We start from the raw sequence: 24,485 nt of genomic DNA on the forward strand, positions 1-24,485 counted from the left end.
CAAGCAGAAATCAAGATGTAATATTTTTATAATTTTATTGATGTTAAATTAAAGTCCCAGCTTAGTTATGTTGTCAGTGCAAGTCACTTCAATCTGTATAGCACCAAAGGAAACAATGGTGTTTTCAAGGTGCTTCACACTGTAAGGTAACAACTTATAGTATTAAAAAGAAAACCCCAAAAGAACAAACCCCTCTGAGCAAGCACGAGGCGACAGTGGGAAGGAAAAACTCCCTTTTAAGAGGAAGAAACCTTCGACAGAACCAGGCTCAGGGCGGGGTGGCCATCTGCCGCGACCATTCCTGGGGATTTCAAAAATGACTTGATCTGATCTAAATGTAAAACTAGCTAATTTAAAGTGTCCAGTGAGTTTTAGAAAATATCTTGCTGTTGATATCACGATGTCACTATAAAGGGGAAACTTTGTTTCCTCCCTTAAACCTCCCAAAAAATGCACGCACCGCTGAGAAGCACTTAGATATGCAACTTGGTTCTGGGAATATCTTTCTTTTGAAAGTTTTAACAATATCTTCATCAAGATCTTGGACGTTTAATTGCCAGGATGTCACAATAACCTCTGCATGCTTCCATCTTTTACAGAGGGATTTGAAAACCCTCTTGCTGAGTTTCTTGAACTTCTCTGGGGGGATTTTGTCGTATTCTGCCCTGATTTCAGTCCAGATTTTCATGGTAAGCCGGTTGGAGATAGCTTCAGCATTTTCAATGCTGAAGACTGTGTCTGATTTTTTTGCAACCCGGGAAATCAGTCCTTCCACAAAGATTTCCACTGAAAGTCTGCATCTTTCTTTCTTTTCATATGATTCCAGTCTATCGAGAATTGTTACTGCCAACAGGTGTTCTTGGAATACTGAAGTAGTTATGATATTAAATATTGGTTGTCCCATTAAATTCATTGAATCCTCCTCCCCACTCCTCCCCATTTCCAATGATATTAGTGACCAATTATATAATTGGTCACAAATATCAGTGAAAATGGCATTAGCAATGCAGTCAAAATAATTCTGCACTTTTCGGTCTAAATGCAAATCCATCCCCTTGAATTTGTCCAAGAGTAGATCCAACAAACGTTTTTGGTGAGAATGAGGGCACTTTAAAAGTTTACCAAGCTTTGAAAGCACAGCCTGAATTAATGTCTCTAACCATCTTTCTGTATCAAACTCCTGCTCAGCAGAATCGTCCAAAAATTTCACAGGTGACAAAAACGTTTTGCCAGTGGTGGTGTGGACAGAACAGTTTTCATGTACAGGGGAGTTCTGGGAAGACCTCAGTGGTGATACTGCTACTGACTGTTCACACAGGTCCGTTACGTCCTCTACAAAACCTGCAAGCCGCTTAGCGGTGAAGCAATCCGGATAGCCTGAGGTAAGCTCTTCCCACTGCTTGTTCGAAAAACTACTGAACAAGTTATTCAAGAGGGATACCAAAGCATCTACTGTAGAATTATCCCGATTGGTCTGAACTGTTTCATCATTTGTCATTGTGTTACAGTTTGAGCTTGCCATTTCACTTTTTTGTTTTTTATGCCTAAAATGTTGTTTTGTGTTAAACTCCGTGTTTGAACGTTTAAAGCGCTGCTGTCCCGCTGTATGAATGCGTTTCAACTGAACAGCCAGGTCTATATATAAGGTCGGTTTCTTTGTAACGTCACCAGTCAAAGGACTGGCCCGGCTCGTCATAACGAAAGGGGCGGGACAAATCTGTTGCTTAGCAACTGAAAAAAAGGCACACCGCGCTGAATGCTACATCCATCCTGCGACGGTACACCGCCTCCGCACCACCGTTTAAACATGAAGTGTGGATGTTAGAAGATCCCAAATATGGTGAGCTACTGGAAAATTACTCACGTTTTTGTTCTTGAGAGTGAGCGATAATAAGCGACATTTTATTGAGAAATTACAGTAGTCTGTCTGTTTCTCTTCATAGCTCTTTTCAAAACACGGTTACCTTTGGTTTGTTTGGCTCGCAGCTTAAAACGTAGTTTCAGTGTTTTTTCGCCTTCTGTGATTAATTCTGGTTTGCCTGCTTTATGGAGCTCAAACCAAGGCAAAATTGAAGTATCAGTATTTAAATGTAAATAGACTCAAACTAGGAGTGGATCAAAGGGGGTCCTTTCAGGTGCCAAATCTCCACTGCTAACATTTTATGCATGTTTAGCTTAATTGTAGAAAAGGTGCTTGTAATAATGTTTGGGTGAATAGGTGAATGAGGCATGTTGTATAAAGCGCTTTTTAATGCACGAGCAAAATACAAAAACCCTATATAAAAAGCAGTCAGTTTACCATTTATGTATTTGTTCCATTGAACGCTTCTGTGAAAATCAATTTGATACTTGTTCAAATAAAAAATTTGAATCGATTAGTTGTTTTCTCAACATTTATTAATCGACTATATGCAGAAAACTGTGACACTGTGGAACCCTTATTTTAAAGACCTCGTAGTTTGATAGTTTGCTCCCTGACCGTGGTTCTGCCAGAGGGTGCTTCCTGTTAAAAGTGAGTTGTTCCTTCCCACTGTATTGAGGTTTTTTCTTTTTAATTGTAGACTTTCTACCTTACAATCTATACCACCTCGAGGAGAATGTTGTTGTGATTCAGCTCTGCATAAATACAATTAAATCGAATTAAGTGGGTTCAGCTAATTTGTGAAATAAATGTGAGTGACACGGTAAGTAATAGCCTGCATGTAACTCATTGTAAGAAGAGCAATATCGCCCCCTCCTGGTTCAACTTTTTTTTTCTTTGCAGTAATCTTTCCAATAATAATACATATGCACTAACCTCATGCTTGCTGTTAACAATAGCCTAAATCAAGTTTAGTTTTTTCTTTAAGTTTATGTTTTTTATATGGTTGGCATTTATTTTGTTTCTTTTTAATAATTATATTGATTCTATTGATTGTTTGCCAAGCACTGAGGTCTCTGCTTAGACTGTGCTACTGGGATCACTGATTTAAAAATGAGGCAAAAGCACCAAAGTTGTGCTCAAAAACAGTACAGTGAGCTACAACCTGTTGCTGTAGTAATTCTAACACACTTATTGTTTTTAAATACATACATGTTTAGTTTTTTTAAACCTAATTATATAGTTTTTTTGGCAAAAGTGTCACCTAAACACCCAAATATACGTAATTCAAAACTTACTTTAATTATTACCCTTTTGGCTGGTAACATGGACCCAGTCTGATGGATAGTTACTGAACAGATAGTCTTTTCTTTAAAGGCTGCAGTCAAAGCAAATCATTGTAAAAACAAGACAAGTCAATAAAAAACAAGTAATAGCTATAATACTAAACTACAATAGAGAGAAAATCCAGTAAATATAATTATATTATGTAAAAAAATATACAAATATTTACCTCTAATTTAAAAAGACATTACAAGGGTACTAGTTTCATTTGAATCTAAACATAATCTAAATTGACACTAAATCAGTTTAAATATTACAGCTGAAGGTGATTTTAATAAATGTACTGCTGCTTGACTTTGTTTTACTACTGCAGTATAATTTATCATGTACAAAAGCTCCAAATGTTGTTTCTCTGACTTAATGTTCTGATGACGTTTGTGTTATTTTGCAGGAAATAGTCAGGACCCAGATGAACCTGTGCTGGAATTCAGTGTGGGTGAGTAATATGAGCATTTATGAAGGCTGTCCATGACCCGTAATTAAATTTAGCGTCATTAGTCTTATTTTGTCTCTCAGTGCAGGTATGTAATGTGACAAAACCTCTAATGATCTGATATGTTTGGGATGGATGGGCTGTGAATTATATAGTGAATTGTCTTATTTTGTCGCTCTGTGCAGGCTTTCTACTTACAGGGTGGTGGGTCTCAGAGGACAATTGCTACCCCTGTTGAAGTGAACAACGTGTGGAGTGCAACTGGCTTTGTGGCATAGCTGGCTCTGGCCTTGGACTGTGTGTTTTTACTTTGTACCTAAATGGGACACTGGACTTTTAACTATTATTCATTGTGTTTATAAATACAATTTTAGAATTTTATTGACTGTCATCTTTTTGCCCACAGCGGAGACGGTTGGTCAGACCTAGAATCTCTTTATGTGTGTGTGTGTGTGTGTAACATCAGCAGGGTTTTGCATAAAAGAGTGTGAGCAGGTCAAAAGGTCAATTCATTTATTGTAGTTTTATGGCAGCACCTTCTAGTGGCCTTGAAGCAAACAGTCTCCTAACTAAGCCATGGCATCTCCGGTCTCTCCTACTTTTGTGTGCTGTGCTGGAGGAGCAGCATTGGATCTAGTGATACTGAGTAAGCTGATTAGGACCGGCCTGGAGAAATGTGGTTTGCATGAAGTATCAGGAGAAAAACAACCTTGTATTGTAAAATAATAATACACGAATGTTGTGGCCATTTTTGTTGAATGTTTATAAAATGCAATTTGTATTCATTTTTGTTTTTTCCTTAAAGGTGTAAGAATATACTGACCTGGTTTTGTTATGTAAATTTGTAATTAATTTTATTGGAGAAGCTTTTGCAAAGTGATTGGTTTATTAGCTTATGGACCCTCCCATTAATCAAGAGATTAAGAGCACCCTGGATGGGTGTGGTAGAGAGGTTTTTTGTTTGCCAAATGTCAGATGGGAAGATGGGAGGGTTAGAAAATGATTTTTTGACCACTTTTGAAGTTGTTAAAGCAAACTAAGTTAACTTTCGTTTAATTTTAAGTTTTAAGAAGTTATTTGGCTGATTTTTGTTTATAATTTTGCACGAAATAAACCACATATGATTTTTAAACAATGGAGTCAGAAGTGCGTTCTAAAACAAACCTCCCGTTGCCACCCACGGCCTTTTCTTGGACTGTTTTGGTGTTTGGAACGTAAAAGGCCGCGACATTTAAGTCAAAAAATCATTTTGACTCGCTTGGATGTCAACTTGGAAGATGGAAAAGCTTGCAAGATTGGACTTGGAAGATTGGATCTTCGCAGAATGGACTGAAAAAATAACGCAAAGTTCGTGAGTAAATGCGAAACTTTGTTTGAATCAACCGAGATGCTGAGCTGCAACATGAAACATTTGGATTAAAATATTATCTTTTGGACCTTGTGAAACGAACTTTCTGGTTAAAATGGAGGAACAAGAAAGAGAGCTTTTTAATTTAATTAAAAAACGCAGAGCGAAGCTTGGCGTTCTGACAAGAAAACGAAATGACATTAATGCTCTCATTGATGCTGGAGAATCAAAAGCCTCCATAGATGAACACATGAGAACATTTAACGATTATTTGGGAGAGTTTATGGACTTACAGACTTGAGTTCAAAAATTGCTGAACGATGATGAAAAGGAAACTGATCACAGATTGGTATGAACCTAAGCTGATCAGTTTTAAAGACTTTCTGCATGAAATCGACACTTGGATAAATGCAGACCCTGGTCCACAAAAGGATGAAGTTGCAGCCTCTAATGTTGAATCAAAGGTAGCATCTCATGACAGTGACATTGCGCCGCATGATAGTGTCTCACAAGTAGCGCAAGAAGCGAGCCACATGATTTCTGAACGAGTTGCTAAACCTGTCAGCAAGGGCTCTAGTAAAGCGCCCAGTAATGTTACTGCAGCCTTAAGTTTAAGAAGTAGAAGCTCGAGTGCGGCTTCAATTGCGCTGATGGAAGCGGAAGTGGAAAGAGCCGCTTTAAAAGCGGAGGTGGACGCACTGCAAGAAAAACATGCGCTCGAACTGGAAGAAGTTCAATTAAAAGCAAGAAAAGAAGCATTGGCTCTAAGAACTAAGTTGGTTAAGGCTGATGCAAAAAGGCAAATTCTCACCTCTGCTCAGGATCGGCAGAGCCTTGCATCCAGGGCTGAGGTTGAATCAGAAGGCGGGATTACAGCGCCTTCTGGAACATCTACTGAGTTCATACCTGCTGCTACAGCTCGAAAGGCTCCAAGAACAAAGAAAGCCCCTTTAGTTCATTCTCCTTTGCCAATGCCCCTAGAGACACATGCACCTGCTAAGGTCAAACCACAAGGGGAAAGCCCAAGGCCAATCTCTTCACAGGTTGATGTTCACAGCAGTGCCCTAATAGAGATTATGACAAAGCAAAATGAAATTACTCAGATGCTTGTAAACCAACAGAGGTTGTCACTGCTTCCAGCTATAGACATTCCTGTTTTTGGTGGTGATCCTTTGCGTTTTAGATCCTTTCTTAAGGCTTTTGAACAAGGAATAGAGACTAAAACTGATAATATGCAGGATAGGCTTTATTATTTAGAACAGTTTACTACAGGACAGCCCAGAATTTTAGTGAGAAGTTGTATGCACATGAGTCCACAGACAGCTTATGTTGAGGCAAAAAGGCAGCTTGAGTGGAACTTTGGTAACAGAGCAAAGATAACGTCTGCATTTATAGACAAGGCTCTTAACTGGTCAGTTTTAAAATCTGATGATGCTTCAGCATTACGTGCTTACACATTCTTTCTAAGAAGCTGCTTCAACACAATGGATGAAGCTGGGTTTCTTGATGAGCTGGAAAATTCAACCAATATGAGGATTCTTGTTTCAAAGTTGCCTTTTAGACTTCGTGATAAATGGCGACTAATAATCGTTGATATAACAGAAAAGTGCGATCGCAGAGCAGGGTTTAAAGATCTTCTTGATTTTCTTGAAAAGCAAACAAGAGCTGCATTAGATCCTGTTTTTGGAGAAAGTCAAAACACAAAAGAAAAGATGGTTTCAAAACCATCAAAGACACCGCTTAAAACTAAAAGCAGTAGCTTTGCTACTTTCGTTGCTGTAGTTTCAGAACAGATCAATGACAAACACAAACCGGAACGGACTCAGATAAGCCATGAAGATAAAGGGTTAGATCAAACTCGGTGCTTGTTTTGTGACCAAACTCATTTTTTGGACGTATGTGACTCATTCAAACTAAAAGCCAACAAAGAAAAGGTGACATTCCTTAAGAGTAAAGGTTTATGCTTTGGTTGCTTAAAGAGAGGCCACATGAGTAAAGCTTGTCCACATCGTTTGACGTGCCACACCTGTAACAAAAATCACCCTACTGTTCTTCACATAGACTCAAAAGAACGGCAGTGGCAAGCAGCTAAAGCTGAATGTAAAGAATCATCAGTCTCAAATGCTCTTGTTTCTTTGAACTTTGGTAGCCATACTGGGGCCGGGTCTAATGAATGTGCCTTGTCAGTTGTTCCAGTAAAAGTGAAGTTGGAAAATGGGACGAAGGTTGTGGAGACGTACGCCTTTCTTGATCCCGGCAGCTCTGCAACTTTTTGCACTGAGGCGTTGATGATGCAGTTAAATGCATCTGGAAAGAAAGTGGAAATCATGTTAAAGACTATGGGTCAGGAAAGGCCAGTAAGTAGCTATAAACTTTTTGGTATGGAAGTAGCTGCTTTGAAACAGAATGAGTATTTGAGGTTGCCTGTTGTGTACACCCAAAAGTTTATTCCTGTCACTAAAGAAAATATCCCTAAAGAAGAAAACTTAAGAAAATGGCCTTACTTAAAGGATGTTGAGTTGACACCGATAAATGCTGGCATTGGGCTGCTTATTGGTGTAAATTCTCCCAAAGCGCTGGAACCTTGGAGAATCATTAACAGTGAGGGTAATGGACCCTATGCTGTGCTGACTCGTCTTGGTTGGGTTGTCAATGGGGCCGCTCAATCAGGGTAGTGAAAAGGATGAGCATGATGCTAGTTTTGTCCAGGTAAACCGCATTTCTATAAGTAGTTTAGAGGAAATGCTGGTTAAGCAGTATAATCAAGATTTTGTGGAGAACCAGTGTAATGAGCGTGCAGAAATGTCTGTAGAAGATAAACAGTTCATGAACATAATGTCAGAGTCAGCTGTACTTAAGGATGGCCATTATTACTTGAAATTACCCTTTCGTAAACCTGAAGTAAGAATGCCAAACAACAAGCAGGTGGCTCAGCAGAGGGCGCAATATCTGCTAAAACGGTTTCAGAAGGATCAGTTATTCTTTGAAGAATACAAAGAATTCATGCACAATGTTAGTATGGAGGGACATTCAGAAATCATACCACAAGAGCAGTTGAAGAATGAGGAAGGAAAGGTGTGGTATATACCTCATCATGGGGTCTACCACCCCCGCAAGAAAACACTGCGTGTTGTGTATGATTGTGCTTCAACATTTTCTGGAACATCACTGAACAAAGAGCTATTACAAGGCCCAGATCTGACTAGCACTTTATTAGGTGTGCTGATTCGCTTTCGGCAGGGTCCAATAGCGCTTATGACAGACATTAAAGGGATGTTTCATCAGGTCAGAGTAGCTGAGGAACACGTAAACTTTTTACGTTTTCTCTGGTGGCCCGATGGTGACATCACAAAACAGCTGGTGGAACATAGAATGCTAGTCCACATTTTTGGTGCAGTATCCTCCCCCAGCTGTGCCACCTATGCACTACTAAAGACTGCTGATGACAACCAACATCTGTACCCAGAGGAGGTTATACATACAATCAGGCATAGTTTTTATGTAGATGACTGTCTTAAATCTACTCAGTCTGTTGAGCAGGCCATCTCACTTTATCAGCAGCTTACTGCAGTGTGTGCCAAGGGGGGATTTAAGCTCAATAAGTGGGTATGTAGTGATCGCTCTGTCCTCTGTCAGATCCCGGAGGAAAAAAGAGCCACAGGTGTAAAGATGCTGGACCTTAGTCGGGATCAGCTACCCACAGAAAGAGCTCTCGGTGTGCAATGGGATATTGAATGTGATGTTTTCACATTCAGTATTGTGAACAAGAACAAACCACTTACAAGACGTGGTATTCTGTCCAATGTCAGCTCCATTTATGACCCTTTGGGTTTCTTAGCTCCAGTCATTCTGCCTGCAAAACAAATTCTGCAACATCTATGTAAACTGAGGTTTGGCTGGGATGAGACAATACCAGCAGAAATGGCACAAACCTGGCAAAAATGGGTTGAGGATTTAGTTCTTCTTAACAAGTTTAGTATTAGTAGATGTGTCACACCCAAAGGATTTGGGGAGATAGAAAGTGCACAGCTGCATCACTTTTGTGATGCCAGTGAAATTGGGTATGGTGCCGTATCATATCTTAGGCTATCTAATGGCAAGCAGGAAGTGTGTGTTTCCTTTATTATTGGTAAAGCAAGGGTGGCGCCGTTAAAACAAGTCACCATCCCACGTCTTGAGCTGGCTGCTGCAGTTTTAGCTGTGCGCTTGGACAAAATGCTATCAGTTGAACTCAATCTTAATCTGAGTGAGTCAGTCTTTTGGTCTGACAGCACAACTGTGCTACAGTACATTGCAAACACAACCACACGGTTCAAAACGTATGTAGCTAATAGAGTTTCCACCATTCATGCTTTGACAAAAGTTGAGCAGTGGAGGTACATCAGTTCAAAGCTGAATCCAGCTGATGCAGCCTCTCGAGGAATGACAGTTGGCTGTTTCCTGAAATCTTCCACCTGGATCAATGGTCCAGAATTTCTCAGTAAACCTGTTGTTCACTGGCCTGTAGGCATGAATTGTGTATCTGTCCATTTGGAAGCTGACCCAGAAGTAAAAGTGTTGTGTGCAGCTGTGCTGAAAGAAGATGTGTGTCCCACTACTAAGCTGCTGTTGTACTTCTCCAGCTGGACAAAATTAAAAAGGTGTGTGGCATGGATCCTAAAAGTAAAAGAAAGACTTAAACTGCAAACAAGGAAAAGACAGAAGTTGCTGGGCACGCACTGTGGAAGTCAAATATGTGTTAAGCAAGATGATAAATGGAACACTCTGCTCAAAACTGAGGATTTGTCCAAGGCTGAGGAAGCTATAGTGAGCTTTGTGCAAAGAAAACATTTTGCTGATGAAATGACTGCCCTAAACTCTGGCACTGTAAGGAAGTCAAGTCATCTGTATAAGCTTGATCCTGTAGTTGCTAATGGTGTCTTGAGAGTGGGTGGAAGACTGAGCAAAGCGGATTTACCTGAGGAAACAAAACATCCTGCAATTTTGCCAAAAGAAAGCCATGTTTCAAAGCTTATTCTTCAGCATATTCACGAAAAGATTGGTCACAGAGGAAGAAATCACATGCTTTCAACACTTCGCCGTCAGTACTGGATCCCTCATGCTAATTCAGCAGCTAGAAAAATAATCAGAGATTGCATAGTGTGTCAAAGACAACGGCAAAAGCCAGGTGAGCAGAAAATGTCTGATCTTCCTATTGACAGAATCTCAGCTGATCTTCCACCATTTACCTATGTTGGTGTTGATTATTTTGGACCAATGGAAGTAAAGAGAGGCAGGAGTCTTGTTAAGAGGTATGGAGTTCTCTTCACATGCCTAACCTGTCGTGCAGTCCACCTTGAGGTGGCACATTCTCTTGATACAGGCTCCTGCATTAATGCCATCAGGAGATTCATCTGCCGCAGAGGCCAGGTCAAAGAAATCCGGTCAGACAATGGAACCAACTTTGTCAGCTCGAATCGTGAGTTAAAACAAGCTATGTTAGAACTAAACCAAAGTAAAATCCAAAAAGGCTTAGCACAGGATGGCATAAAGTGGACCTTTAACCCGCCCTATGGGGCCCATCATGGTGGAGTATGGGAGCGCTTGGTGCAAGAAATAAAGAGAATATTATGCTCTATCACAAACCAGCAAGTACTAGATGATGAAACCTTGCATACAGTTTTTTGTGAAGTGGAGGCTATACTGAATGACCGCCCAATCACACCTTCTTCTGACGATCCCAATGATGTAGAAGCTCTTACTCCAAATCACTTGCTCCAGTTAAAAGGCAAACCTGTGCTTCCACCAGGTTTATTTAAAAAAGAGGATCTGTATCTGCGAAGACGATGGAAACAAGCCCAGTATATTGTGGATCTATTCTGGAAAAGGTGGGTGAAAGAATACCTTCCTATGTTGCAGGAACGACAGAAATGGAACAAGATTCGTAGGAACTTTTGCATTGGTGATGTTGTGCTTGTTGTTGATGGAGCTGCACCAAGAAATTCTTGGCCCATTGGCCGCATCACTGAAACCATGGCCGATGCACACGGAGTAGTTCGCCGTGTTAGAGTTAAGACACGAACAAATGAGCTGGAGAGGCCAATCAACAAAATATGTCTCCTGGTGGAGGCCATCTAGAGGAAACAATGAATGTTTGCCTCCAACTGAGCCAAGTTCTGGAACCTCTGGCTCTACATTTACACTGACACTCACTTTGCTCTACACTCCATTATGCAACATACACCTTTTTTGAATACACACAAAGCAAACACATGAACAACAGAGACTTGAAATCATAGAACACTGACCTTTCCTTTTGTTTGGTTTTTAAGAAGACTTATATGGATGGACTACTGAAGAAAATTATTGATATTGCATTTTGTGATGGCCACTTAGACAGATTTAATTCATGTTACACAGGAATTAGGGGCCGGAATGTTGTGGCCATTTTTGTTGAATGTTTATAAAATGCAATTTGTATTCATTTTTGTTTTTTCCTTAAAGGTGTAAGAATATACTGACCTGGTTTTGTTATGTAAATTTGTAATTAATTTTATTGGAGAAGCTTTTGCAAAGTGATTGGTTTATTAGCTTATGGACCCTCCCATTAATCAAGAGATTAAGAGCACCCTGGATGGGTGTGGTAAAGAGGTTTTTCGTTTTTTGTTTGCCAAATGTCAGATGGGAAGATGGGAGGGTTAGAAAATGATTTTTTTTGAACACTTTTGAAGTTGTTAAAGCAAATTAAATTAACTTTCGTTTAATTTTAAGTTTTAAGAAGTTATTTGGTTGATTTTTGTTTATAATTTTGCACGAAATAAACCACATATGATTTTTAAACAATGGAGTCAGAAGTGCGTTCTAAAACAAACCTCCCGTTGCCACCCACGGCCTTTTCTTGGACTTTTTTGGTGTTTGGAATGTAAAAGGCCGCAACACACGAATAATAAATACTTTTCATGACATTCAGATTTCTGGACTCACGAGTTCATAGAACATTAATGTTACGAAACATTGAGATAAGTCTTAAAACTACATTGTATACTTATTATTTATTTACTTTAATCAGATTTGACTGGTATTTTTAAACATTAAGTTTTTGTTCCTTCAACTATTGTATTTAAGCTTATGACTCACTCACAGTATGTTTATATAACTGTCTAAAAAACAGTGAGGATGTGGCCGCAGTGGCTGAGAAGCAAGAAGTTTGCTTTTTCTTTTTTTTTCTTTTTTTTAAATTGGGAAGCATAAATGAACATACCAGAAAACTCTGCACGAAGGAGCCATATTTGTTTTTTGTGTGTGCATAAGATGAAGCTTTAGTATTATTACACATATGATAATGGTGTTAGCATGCAACACACAAACTCAAGTGGTGTTGCCAAGATAGTTGCTGACTGGCAAGAAACTTCTAGAAGAAATCTGGTGACAGTCCAAAGCACAAATGAACATGTTTAATACTCGTGCAAGACCCTGTGGGAAGGTGCCAGATTGCTGTACTTTGTGTGAATCAGGAAAAGTGCACAGTGATGACTAAAGCTTATAAAACATCTCTCTCCTTATGTGTGCATATATGAGAAAGAAAATTCTGCCAAAGCAACTTTAGCTTCTTGCAAGCATCAGTACACAAAGGATGCTAACACAAAGCTAGCCAAGAACCAAGAGTGATTTTAAAGTTGAACGTATGCCGACCCCAGCAGCCAAAGGGAGCTCAGGGCAGAGCTTCTTGGGGTCCAGTGATGTGTCCTGAAGAAACGACATGAGCTCTCCCTCCTGTAGGCCCACCCCAGCAGTAGGTGCTGTCTGTCTCATTCCGAGTTAACTGCTACTCCTCTACATCTAAACGAGCCAGTTGAGGAGGTTCAGGCATCTGACAAGGGTGCCTCTTGAGCGCCTCCTGGGTGAGATGTTCCAGGCATGTCCCACCAGGACAGACAGGACACACCCAGGACATGTTGGGGAGATCACAGCACTCAGCAGAGAATGCCTCAGTGTCCCCCAAATAATGGAGGAGCTGGCTCGGGAGAGTAAGGTCTGGGTCTTCTCTGCTTATGCTACTGCCACCGAAACTAGACACCAGATAAGCTCAGAAAAATGAACAACCTGTTTAAATAAAGGTTAATTTAAAAAAAATGTTTGTCATTAGCTAGTCTGTGTACATGTACTTCTTCTCCAGTGTTGAAAATGTTAAACTCACAACCTGCACATTTTCTGGTTGCATCATCAAATAAATACCCCCAAAAGTAGTCTGAGTACTTTTACACTGGTTTTATGCTGCGATATTTTCAAAGTCTTTCACTGAACACATTCAGTCACACATTGTTCATAATTTATTGGAAGTTTATTGTTTAATGTCCTGTCTAAATAACTTCAGTCACCATTTGTATTCATTAATGAATAACTGACTTCTAATATTAAAAGAAATAGAAACTGTTGTGCTGTTGTTCACGTAGAAGGGCCTGCTTCTGGATGTCCAGACTTTGTGCGTCAGTGGGAAGGTCAGGGTACAGGGTTCGAACCTCCTCATGAGATGTCGTATCTGCTGGATAAAAGCAAGCTACATCCCATCAGGGATTGTCCTAGAGCTGCCCTACAGTAACAATCAACTGACTAATATATGAAATACTTGCAGTAGCACAATAATAAACACAAAGCAAAAAAATGTTTAGTGAAGATAAAAAAAACCCCATCAAAGTTTTAGTTTGGATAAAGGGAGACAGAGCACCAATCTAAACAAGTCTAAACCATCTACAAAGTGATTGTAGGAGGAAACAACCTTGACTTCCTTTACATAGCTTAGTACTGAGAATAAAAGAAAAGCATGATTAGAATTATTTGTGCTTCTTCTTCTTTCGGCTGCTCCCTTTAGAGGTCGCTACAGTGGATCATCCGCCTCCATCTCTCTATTTCTAGCATCCTCCTCAGTCACACCAACCCCCTGCATGTCCACCTTCACTACATCCACAAATCCAGCACCACAGTTACTCTCTTCGCACCTTATCATAACCTTCACTCCTACCCTCTCTATGCCTCCCGTCTCCATCCTCTTCAGAGTTGCCTCGCTTCCTTCTCTAATTCAATTTTCATCCAAAGTACTCCTTCTCTCTTCTCAACACACATTCTTCACATTAGCACATTTCCATCTCTATACTTGGTTACTCTCTTCCAGGACAATTTATGTGCCTTGGCATTCATTAAAAATCATTTTCTCCTTAGTGTCCAGCCTCACATACAACTCACTACAAGCCTTTTCCTGTGCCAGTGACACCTCTCTCTTTGCTGTGCCCCTAGCCTTTTAGTACTCCTTCCTTCAGCTCCCTGACTATCCCACTCTTTCTTTGCCAGTCTCTTCCTTGAATACATTCCTGAATCTGTTATTATTTGTGCAATGAAAATTAAATCAAGAAAGATTTTGCTTTTACAGTCTCACTGCAGGTTGATACATTATAAGCACGCCTGTGGTTCACATAAGCATTAAAAGCCTGTATTACTCCCTGATGTTTTGCCTGTTAGCATGTGCAGCAGCTGGAGAAGGACTCCTAGCTGAAGACAGGACAGCTTCTCGATGTGCAGATTGGTCGTCTTCTACGCAGAAGCAAAGGAGAAAAACCCCAAATTAAACAGAACAACTACTTCTAATTACAAACAGACGTCCCTCTAAAACCGTGGCAGCAGTTCACCATGTCAAATGCTTTCTTGTCGTGCACAGTGACTATAACAATTAGCAGTGGCGTGCACAGACATTTTGGGGGGCAAGTGCTCCAGGGGGAAAAAAGGGCACTTTTTGCATATGTGGAAAACCTTTTCTTTTTATAATAAAAAAATTGCACAGGTTAAATGCAATTTGACTTTTATTTCAAAACATTCTCTAAAAATCAAAAATCACACCACAAAAAGATAAAATCTGTATCCAACTCTAAACCATATACATACATATTCTCAAGTGTCCATTAAATGGAGTGTACTGCTCTAAAGAAGCATCCTTCTTGGTGCCATGTCTTTGTAGATGTTGATGACCTGGTTGTAATTGATCTCCACATCTTTCTCAATGGCCAACAAGAGGAGATCAGACAACCTTTCTTCTCCACACAAACTTCTTAGTTTATTTTTGATTATTTTTAGCTTTGAAAAGGATCTTTCAACTGTCGCAGTTGTCACTGGTAGTGTTGCGTAGATCTGAATCATTTTGACAAAGGCAGGAAAGATCAGCTGGCCATTGTTTTCCCTCAGTATCAGAAATATTTCTCTGAGGTCTTTTGAACTAAAGCTGGAGTGGAAGACCTTTAATTCTGTTTTGAGCTGGTCCTCATCTTCTCCATAGAATTCACAGAGGATGTGGACAGCTTCAATGGCTTCTGGGTTTGGTGGGCCTACCCAGTTAGCATGCACAGTTAAGGGCTGGAAGGACTGAATGATTCTGGCCGTTGGGCTTCCAGTATTGTCCCCTTTGAACCTCCTGTTCAGTTCCCCAGTCATGATGTCCAGAAAGGTGAAATATACACCACTCCTGAAATATGCCTCCACTGACTCAAACTGAGCACCTACTTGAGACACTGTGGTGCTGTGTTGGAAACGCACTGGAACTTTCCGCTTTCTCTCCTGACCAAGCACCACGGTAGGTACTGGAATGTTGAAACTCTCTGCCTTCTCTGATGCACATCTAAATATCTCTCCAAATTTCTCCTCAGACCTCATGGTTTGCAATGTGTGAAGCACACCATCAATTACCTTGTAGGCAGTGGAATGGTCCAACCCTTCTTCCTGCAGAGAATCTGATGCCAAAGCAGTGACTTCGAATACTGGTGTGGTGATTTCCATGCAGAGAATGAACATAAAATTAATGGCATTTCTGTACATCTGAGCATCACCTTGGGCCAGGTTAGGTGGGTCACTGTCACTGATGTCATCAAGGAGCATCAAAATGGCTTTCAAATTTCTCTGAAGTGCCTTCAGTGCTTTTTCCCTGCAAGCCCATCGAGTATCTGACAGCTGCTGGAGCTCCATAACACGTTGTCCAGGAAAGAGAGACTCCTGAAATTTGACCAAGGCAGCATGACGCTTTGGGGAGCCTGAGCAAAAGGCATACAATTTCTCCACCAAGTTGAAAAATGTCACAAAATGCTTGCTGGACTTTGATGCCTCCACTAGTACCAAATTGAGGCAATGGGCTTTGCAGTGCACATAGAGGGCCTTCTCATTGTGTGCACGGATTCTAGCTTGGAGACCTTTATACATGCCACTCATGTTGGCTGCTCCATCATAGCCTTGACCATACATGTTCTTCATCTCTAGGCCATTCTTTTGCAGAAGCAAGAACACTGTATTCTCCAGCTCCTGGCCTGTAGTTGTATCAACATTGCATACTTCGATGAATCTCTCCTTTATTTGCATATGATGAAAATATCGCACAACAAATGACACTTGCTCTTTGTGTGAAACATCAGAGGTTTCATCAAGTAGAATGGAATACATTTCAGCCTCTTTTATTTCACGTTGTATCTCCTTCCTGATGTAAGTTCCTAGTGCTGCAATGATGTCATTTTGACTTCTGTTGGAAAGCAGTGACACCTGGGGCCTTGTCTTGGTGGCTTTAACTGTGGCAATTTTTTCCAAATGCATTTTCAGCACACTATCGTAGCGGGAAAATACATTGACTAATTCACGAAAATTGCCACGGTTATCACTGGACTCACTCTCATCATGACCTCGGAATGCTTGTCCCTGACGTGCAAGATACACTGTTAGGTCAATTAATCTTGTCAGGATTTCTTTGTTTGTCTGCCTCTCTCGCTCTCTAACTTCCACCCCTTTTACGTCTGAAACATCAAATGCAGACTGAAGGGCCTTTTTCTGGAAATTGATCCATCTAACCATGCTTGTCATGTGCATCTCTGCGCTGGAGTGTTGTTTGATTTTTTCAAGAGCAGTACTCCACTTTCTGATGCCATCAGTTGTCCAGGCTGTTCTGCTTTTATATTTTTCATCCGAGAGGAAAAGCCGACAACTAAAACAATGCATTGAATTAGCAGTGGGTGAGTATTCCAGCCACACATTAGCAGAAAACCACTGTTTCTGGAATGATCTCCCCTCAGTTTTTGGGTAAGGTATATCAGGCTGACATGGGCCCACATTGCAGCACATTGAAACGTATCTGTCATTGCAGCTTTATTTTAAATGTATGGATGTGTGTTGGATCTGTTGGGTATTGTAAAGCTGCTAACTTTGACATTATGTGATCGATCTGTTCTTCCTCATTGTGGTCTTCAGAGAGCACTACATCAGTGTCTGTAGGCCTAACTGAACCTGTTGCTGCATTGGTCGCGGCTTCATCTGTTTCTATATCTCCCTCTTCTGCTATGCTGGTAGATGGCATAGAGCTGCTTCCCTGCTGTGACTGACTACAATGGAACAATAATAATAATAATAGTATTATTATTTATCATAATAATAAGCTTAAACAGATAGTTTTAATAATAACCCATACTGCAAGTCTTGTAACATAGAAATAACTTTCGTAGGTACAAAATAATAGTTAGCTCAATGCCTGCTGATTAAGTTCATTAAAAACTAAGTGTGAACAGCTTTTAAGATTTTTCAATAGAATTAACTGCAAGGAGCAGGTTACATTAAAACATTAAAATAGAACCTGACTCTGCCCTTGACTCTGCCCTTTCATCTTCATTTTCCTTTGCTTTCATCCAGGAGAGCAGAGAACTGCTTCCCTGGGCTGCCTGTTGTAGATCCCTTTCTTTCGAACGAACGAATAAGACTGACTGTGGTCATTACAAGAACAGGGCAGAATGGTCGTTTTCACAGGCAATTGGGAACTGCCTATTTTTCCTTTAGCAAATTAATGTGTTAATGTTGCCAATATGTTACACCAAAAAAAATTAACATGTCTAACCAGTGCTTCTCAAAACTTTTAACATGCACCACCCCCAACACCGTACCCTTCAAACTACCAATAACAACGTCACTGTTCTGTCACAATCAGGTCGGAATTGATGGAGAGTGGGGGTTGCCTAAATGGTTTAGGTTACATTTTAAATGTGTCGTTTTTTTGTTTATCCATATGGATGGATGGAGGGGGCAAGCTGGCAAAGTTTGTCATGTGCAGTTTCTGACAGGCTACTTCACAACAAAACAATTGCAGGTTGGTCTTAGAGGGCAAACAGAATAATTTCACTCGATTCATGGGTTACCTGACTGGTTGGGAAGGGAAAGAGCTGCCGTGTTGTCCGCCGTGGCTCCCAGTCGCTATAGTTAGCCTACTATGCCTACTCCAAGTAGTCCTATGTCATGCCGCTGCTACACGCCTCACAACAAATGAACTGCAAGCGTGTTCACGTGACACGGTGACAGTGAAAAAGCGACAGGGTTCGGGTGTCTTTGAAGAAGGGGCACAAATCAAGCCATTATTTTCACACCTTTTTAAATCGCGCAGCTTTAAAAAAAAAAAAATCACGTCTTTCAAAAGGGCACTTTTTTGGACTGAGGGCAAAAGGGCAAGTGCTTCAGCACCACCTCGTCTCTATCTGTGCACGCCAGTGACAATTAGCCCCACTGGCTGCACTGTCCTGCAGTGACATAAGTTAATTCAGCATTGCTATAAAACAATGAGGCTATTACGTTTGACCTGTACTTGCAGAATACATTCCAAAGCTTTTGTTCCCTAAAGCATTCGTCCTTCTTTGTGAGCAGTTTGTGTCAAAAGAAAAGCCCAGAAACAGGCACCAGTTCAAAGGCATTTCTCAGATGATTTGCTGTAAACTTGAATACAAGCACAGATGAATAAATGTCTTGTAAAACATTGTACTGAATACATTCTTCACTACGAATATCAAATTAAGATCACACGTTAACAGCCCAGAGTTAGTATCGTGTCTTTGCCTCACCACATCTGGGGGTTAACTGGGTTAAATTCAACATAGCAGCAAATGAATCTAAATGACTGATTCTAAGCTTGGCACAAAAGATAGAAATCCCTGTTGTTCTGGCATCTTATGCCTGCACACATTACCCTGCTGTTCAGTGGTGCCTGACTGCAATACCTGTTTACCAGATTGTAGTGGGTCTCGTGTGAATCTGTGCAACCCATCTGAACCTCCAGTTGTCACCGCTCTTTCCTCAGACACCAACGTAAGGCTGACAGCACTCTGAACACTTCCTGTTGATCATCTGAAGCACAACAGGGGACTGAAGGCGGGGCAGGGATCGGGAAAATAAAGGTTTATAATTTGCACAAATCTTACCCTGCTGGCTGGGAATTTCATTGGGTGGTGGGTGGTTTGGTGCTGACACTGAGCAATTCTGTGAATGCAATGCAATTTTTTTTTTATTTATAGAGTTGTCATACAGGGCAAAATGTGAAAAAATTTGCAGTGAGTTACTCAGAGTTCTAGACGAGCGCTGGCTAAAAACAGAGGAGGGCCTAGATGGCGCAAGATTTGCCAGCTTTTTCTGCAAGGTTGGGATGGGCGGAGAGGGCTGCCTCTGCAGAACGACAACTAGATTCTTTCTTTGTCATTCTTTGACAACGACACAGCGAGCTGAAGCACTCCTGTCTTTTCAGGCTTACTGTACCTCATAATTCAACCATGAGTCTCTCTCCACCCTGGTGGTCTGAGGTACCTTCTTAGTCTCTTTTTCCTGCCTCACCACCTTTTCCTCCTTCTGCTGACGTGTTTCAGCTTCATGGATCCTGCCTTGGTTTTTCAGCTTATGCTGCAGAGTAGATAAAATTATCTCTCAAAGTCCACTCCATTGTGATACATATATATTTAACATTACTGTTTCTCATTTTCTAATGCTTAAAACAACACTAATTGCTTTAAGACCAAGAGTGCAGCAGGTCAACTATCACAGTAAATATAAGGACTTTTTGTTAATAGGTTGTTGCATTTTCTTTGTAATGCTGACTTCACACAAACTGGACAGCAACACGTTTTTCAACTCGAGCAATCTAAACATCACCACAGTTAAATCAAACCAGTCGTCGTCTGATTTTTGTTATGTTTAAAAACTATAGTGTCACTGTCTGCCTGAGAAATATTCTGCTACAAGTGGGCTTTGGTATTGTTTTTCTCTCCTTTTCTCTCCCTCTATCGCCTGGGCGGAGGCCATTGTGGGCTCCCGCCTTTGGCCTACATACCTGGGAGATGGTGAACACTTGCGTCTCATTAACCGGCCTGTACTTACGGGAAGAAGTTAGACTGCTCTTTGCTGGATTGTTGCTTGACTCATGTTAGTGAAGTCCTGGCTAGGACACTAGTAATCTAGTTCTCTTGGATTTTGAATCTTGTGCTAACACGTCGTTTCCCTGTGTACAGACACCCTGGACCTGCCCTTGTTCCTTACAGAAATTCCCGGTACGAGAGAGGAGTGAGAGACTGGTGAGACGCCAAGAGAGACAGAAGGAGAGTGAGTGTGTTCCCCCTGCTTTTCCCTGCAGATTCCCTGGAGACCTGATCCCTGCACCCTTGTATATAGCACTTTGACACTGTCGCACATTTAACTTGGTCTAACACAGGGCCATATAGGTTTTTTCCCTCTTAATAATAAACAACTTAATTTAGGAATTGCATTTTGTGTTTATTTGTGTCATCTTTGTCTAATATTTAAATGTATTCATCAAGGGTCATCAGTTCAGAGACTGTGACAGTTGAGACTGAGAACAAGAACGAAGTGAGACAGAGAAGCAGAATGGATGAATTCAGATGGATTCAAATGTTTTTATGTCTGATGCTGATGATTCAGATTGTAGGTAAGAATACAGGAAACATTTTTATAGCAGTGAAATAATAATCGTATCAATATTATTACAATCACTTACTAATAACATGAATAAGACAGCTGAGCATGATCTGCTGTTTCAGGGAAGCATGTTTATAAAGTTGTTTCTAAATTGATTTTCACTCTTATTGTAAAAAGTGCTGTATTCTAATGTTTTTTATTGGTTTTCTTCAATGAAGATTGTTGATGACGTCATTCAGCCTCGTCTAAATGTGATGACCAGAATAACTGTGATGGTACTAAATGTTTTTTTATTTCAAGAAACTAACAGCACAGCTGATCAAACTTTGACAGATCGGTGAAAAGGCCACAACTAAACCAGACAGATTGATTATTGAGGTGAAATGTTCTCTCTCTGTTATAAAGTATTACCCTATTTACTCAGCAGGATACAACACAGTGAAGTGTGAGGTGACTGATACACACAGGAAGAGTGCAGCCATTTACCTTCAGCCCTCAGCCCTCAGGTGAGGAAACAGGTGAGCTCACGATCAACTGTTTAAGATGACCTCAAATATTAGTTTGATAGATTTTAAATTTTTAAGATCTTTTTTTTTTCATTAACAACTTGTGAAATAATGACACACTTTTTGGTTTGGTTTTGTCATTTACTCAGCTGAAGCAAACACAACAAAGGAACCAGCGAGAAAAACTGAAAGCAGCACAAAAGGAGAGTGCATACTTTAGTTTACATCTTTTTTCCTAATGAATATTATTTACATTTTGATGACAGAAAATCACTTACCTATCCTATAGGAAACATAAGATGTAACATTTGATATGATGGTGTGGTTTTGGCAGGAAACATTGTTCACTTGAGTATCATGGCTGTTAAATGGTGTGAAAAGTTTTTCAAACATTAACATGCAAAAATGTTTCAAATTTGTTTTGTCTGCTTTATCGCAGCTATTTTGTGGTACATCGATGGAGCTATTGGTTTGGTCGCACTGCTGATAACAGCTGTGTGTCTCATCATAAGGAAAAGAATGAAAGGTGAGAACATTTACAGATACAACATTTGTAAGTTGTTCTATGAATGTTAGAGTTGACTGTTTTTGTCTTTCCAGGAAACAAAATGCAGAAGAATGAAAATCCTGTGAGTTTTGAAACATATAATTAAATATTCCTATATCTGCCACTAAAAAGACAATTAAATAAACCGCTCATCTTTGAGGGAGTGTTAACAAGAACTAAACTGCCTTCATAGAAATGGTTTTCCACTAGATGTAGCCGCACTATTGTCTGTTTTTCAGGGACTGAGTTCAAACCCTGCGGAGACTCAAACCAATTAGAACTCGGTGAGATCTCCCACTACACCCAGAGTTAAAAACACTTCTTCTTATTCTCTAAAAAATTGTAAATGCATGACACTAACTGAAAAAGCATCCAAAAGATAAGAAAGTTAAGCCAAAAATAAAATCAGTAGACCACACCATGAATCGTAAAACCTGAAGTAAGAGGTCAAAACACAAATGCAATATCTTGAGACATCATTTCTGAGAAATTAAAGTGATGAATGAAGAGTTGTTTATGTTGCATTACAGTGAGACATATTTTCAAGGATAACTGTTGGCAAAGTAGGATCCAAGTGCAGAACTCAAATCCATGTTAAACTCAAAAAGCAGCTTTATTGCTGACCTTAGCAGGCCAAAATGCAAAACACAAAATAATTCAGGCAACACTAAAAACCTGGAACTCACAAACTAGCCTCTAAGGAACATAGAACATAACAAAGAACAGAAGCAAACTGGGGCTTTAAATACACATGAGGAGATTAGGCCATCGTGGAGACTAGGAACTCAGTTGTACGGTGGCCCTGAGAGGCTACTGCAACTTAAGAAAACACCAGCAATAAGAAAAATGCTGCAAAAGCACACAAAACATGTGTAGATTCATTCCAGACGGTTCTCATATTTCCTCTTTTTTCCGAGGTCGTCATTTAGGAACGTGGTGGGTAGCCAAAAACGTAATATGGTGACGATTTGTCACCTAGCGTAAAATGTTACGCTTTGGGAGTGAGAACGGGTTGGATCAAAACACATGTGCTGTGTAAAGATATGAGATGGTATCTTTAGGGAATAAGTCACAGTCTCTCTGTGTGTTTCATCTGTTTCTGTTTTTGTTTGTGTTTGTTATAATTTATTTTCAGGTTTCCTAGTCTGACAGCATGATAAAGAGATCTCAGAAATACTATTACCAATTATTGGATTTGCTGTACTGTAAAGTCTTGAGACATCCCTCATTTCTTTGTTTCTTTATTTTTCTTCCTGTCTTGTATTTTTAATAGTGGTCTTAAACAATAGTTTAAAAAAATCCAGATGTTTGGCTATTTTTAAACTCATTTTCAGTCCAATCTTTGTACCTGACCATTTTCAGAAGAATGTGTTTTTGTTTGTTTGTTTGTTTGTTTGTTTGTTTGTTTGTTTGTTTAAGCCACTTTGTCACGGTCAACAGGACCCAAATGCAGGACTCGTACATGGAATGAGCGGCAGCTTTTATTGCTGGGAAGACTTTCCATCTAAAGTAAACTCACAAAAACTAACCAAAACCTTGAACATGGAAACTACAGACTAAACTGGAAACTAGAAAATAAAACAACACAAACTGGGAAAGCAAACCAGGAACTGAGAACTAGAACTAAGCCAGGACCACAAAGGGAGTAAACACAGTACGGTGAGGGTACAGCGCAATACTGGACAGACAAAAACACAGGGCTTAAATACACAAGCAGGACAACGAGAGGATGGGGAACAGGTAGGAACACAGCTGGGACAAGTCAGACCTAACAAAGCAAGGGAAAGCAAGACTTGACACACTGCACATAGGACAAGGGCTAGGGAGACTTAGGCTGTATCCCAATTTAGTGTCACGATTAGTTAATAAAGTTAGCTATTAGTTAGTTAGTTAATATTCTGTAAAGAATTACTTGTACTGTATTATAACAACTAAACAACAAACAGAACATTTTTCTCTAAGTAGAAGAAAAATGGTCTCTGTTCAAGCTGTTTCACCACCAGTATAACCCACTGGAATCATGTCTAGTAGATAGTTCACATTTTAAGTGTTTGTTTTGGCTGCTTAAGTACTGTGCTTGCTCTTTGGTAAGGAAAACAGTTTGTTGATATAACTTAAAGTTCATGGTCACTGATCATGATGAAAGACTGACACAGATAGAAACTTAATTTCTGCAGAAGAGAGATAATTTATATGTCTGTAGGGTGCCAAGTTTCACCCAGTTGTTTTAGCACATAATTTAGTTTTGCATAGACATATTATTCACTCTTGACAACATGGCAATCCAAATCATATTTATGCAATAAGTGACTTGAGTCTTGTCCACAGAAATCCATATGCTTTAATATGATGTAACACTATAGATCAACTTACCTCAGAATATATAAAGCATATAAACAATTACAGCAATATGATGCAAGAAATACAGCAGTACTACTAATCCAAAATACAAACAGCTTCATACACCCGAAAAAAACATGAACTCTTTTTTTTTAGGTCCGTTCTGCTGCTGATACATACTTTAGGTTTCTGAATATTAAACTTGTTGTTGCCTTTCATAGTGTGTAACTTGAAGGCCCTGAGTACTTTCTCCCACACTGAAAACACTGGAATGATCAAATTATTTGAACATTACCTAATAAGACTGATTCAGGACAGACAATTAGTTATTTTAAACTTTTCTAGCAGTCCTTCACAAACAGGGAACAGTCTGT

The 24,485-nt window shown here is 39.9% G+C and overlaps 2 long non-coding RNA genes across 8 annotated transcripts; one reads left to right on the forward strand and one right to left on the reverse strand.

The window, feature by feature from the left end:
- Window positions 1-13,282: 13,282 nt before the first annotated feature.
- Window positions 13,283-14,611, reverse strand: LOC120722130. Its single transcript, XR_005693363.1, has 2 exons — window positions 14,457-14,611; window positions 13,283-13,504 (listed from the first exon to the last, which is right to left on the reverse strand). It is a non-coding gene; the product is annotated as an uncharacterized LOC120722130 (long non-coding RNA).
- Window positions 14,612-17,704: 3,093 nt separating this feature from the next.
- Window positions 17,705-22,598, forward strand: LOC120722106. 7 transcript variants are annotated; one of them, XR_005693353.1, is made up of 8 exons: window positions 17,705-19,193; window positions 20,295-20,385; window positions 20,601-20,728; window positions 20,937-20,993; window positions 21,143-21,236; window positions 21,374-21,750; window positions 21,825-21,853; window positions 22,011-22,598. It is a non-coding gene; the product is annotated as an uncharacterized LOC120722106 (long non-coding RNA). The 7 variants fall into 7 exon arrangements; XR_005693356.1 differs by lacking the exon at window positions 17,705-19,193 and adding an exon at window positions 19,289-19,592; XR_005693352.1 differs by lacking the exon at window positions 17,705-19,193 and adding an exon at window positions 19,290-20,208.
- The last annotated feature ends 1,887 nt before the right edge of the window (window positions 22,599-24,485 follow it).

Source organism: Simochromis diagramma, unplaced genomic scaffold (assembly GCF_900408965.1).
Source record: "Simochromis diagramma unplaced genomic scaffold, fSimDia1.1 OVJJ01000123.1, whole genome shotgun sequence".
NCBI classification, from domain to species: domain Eukaryota; kingdom Metazoa; phylum Chordata; class Actinopteri; order Cichliformes; family Cichlidae; genus Simochromis; species Simochromis diagramma.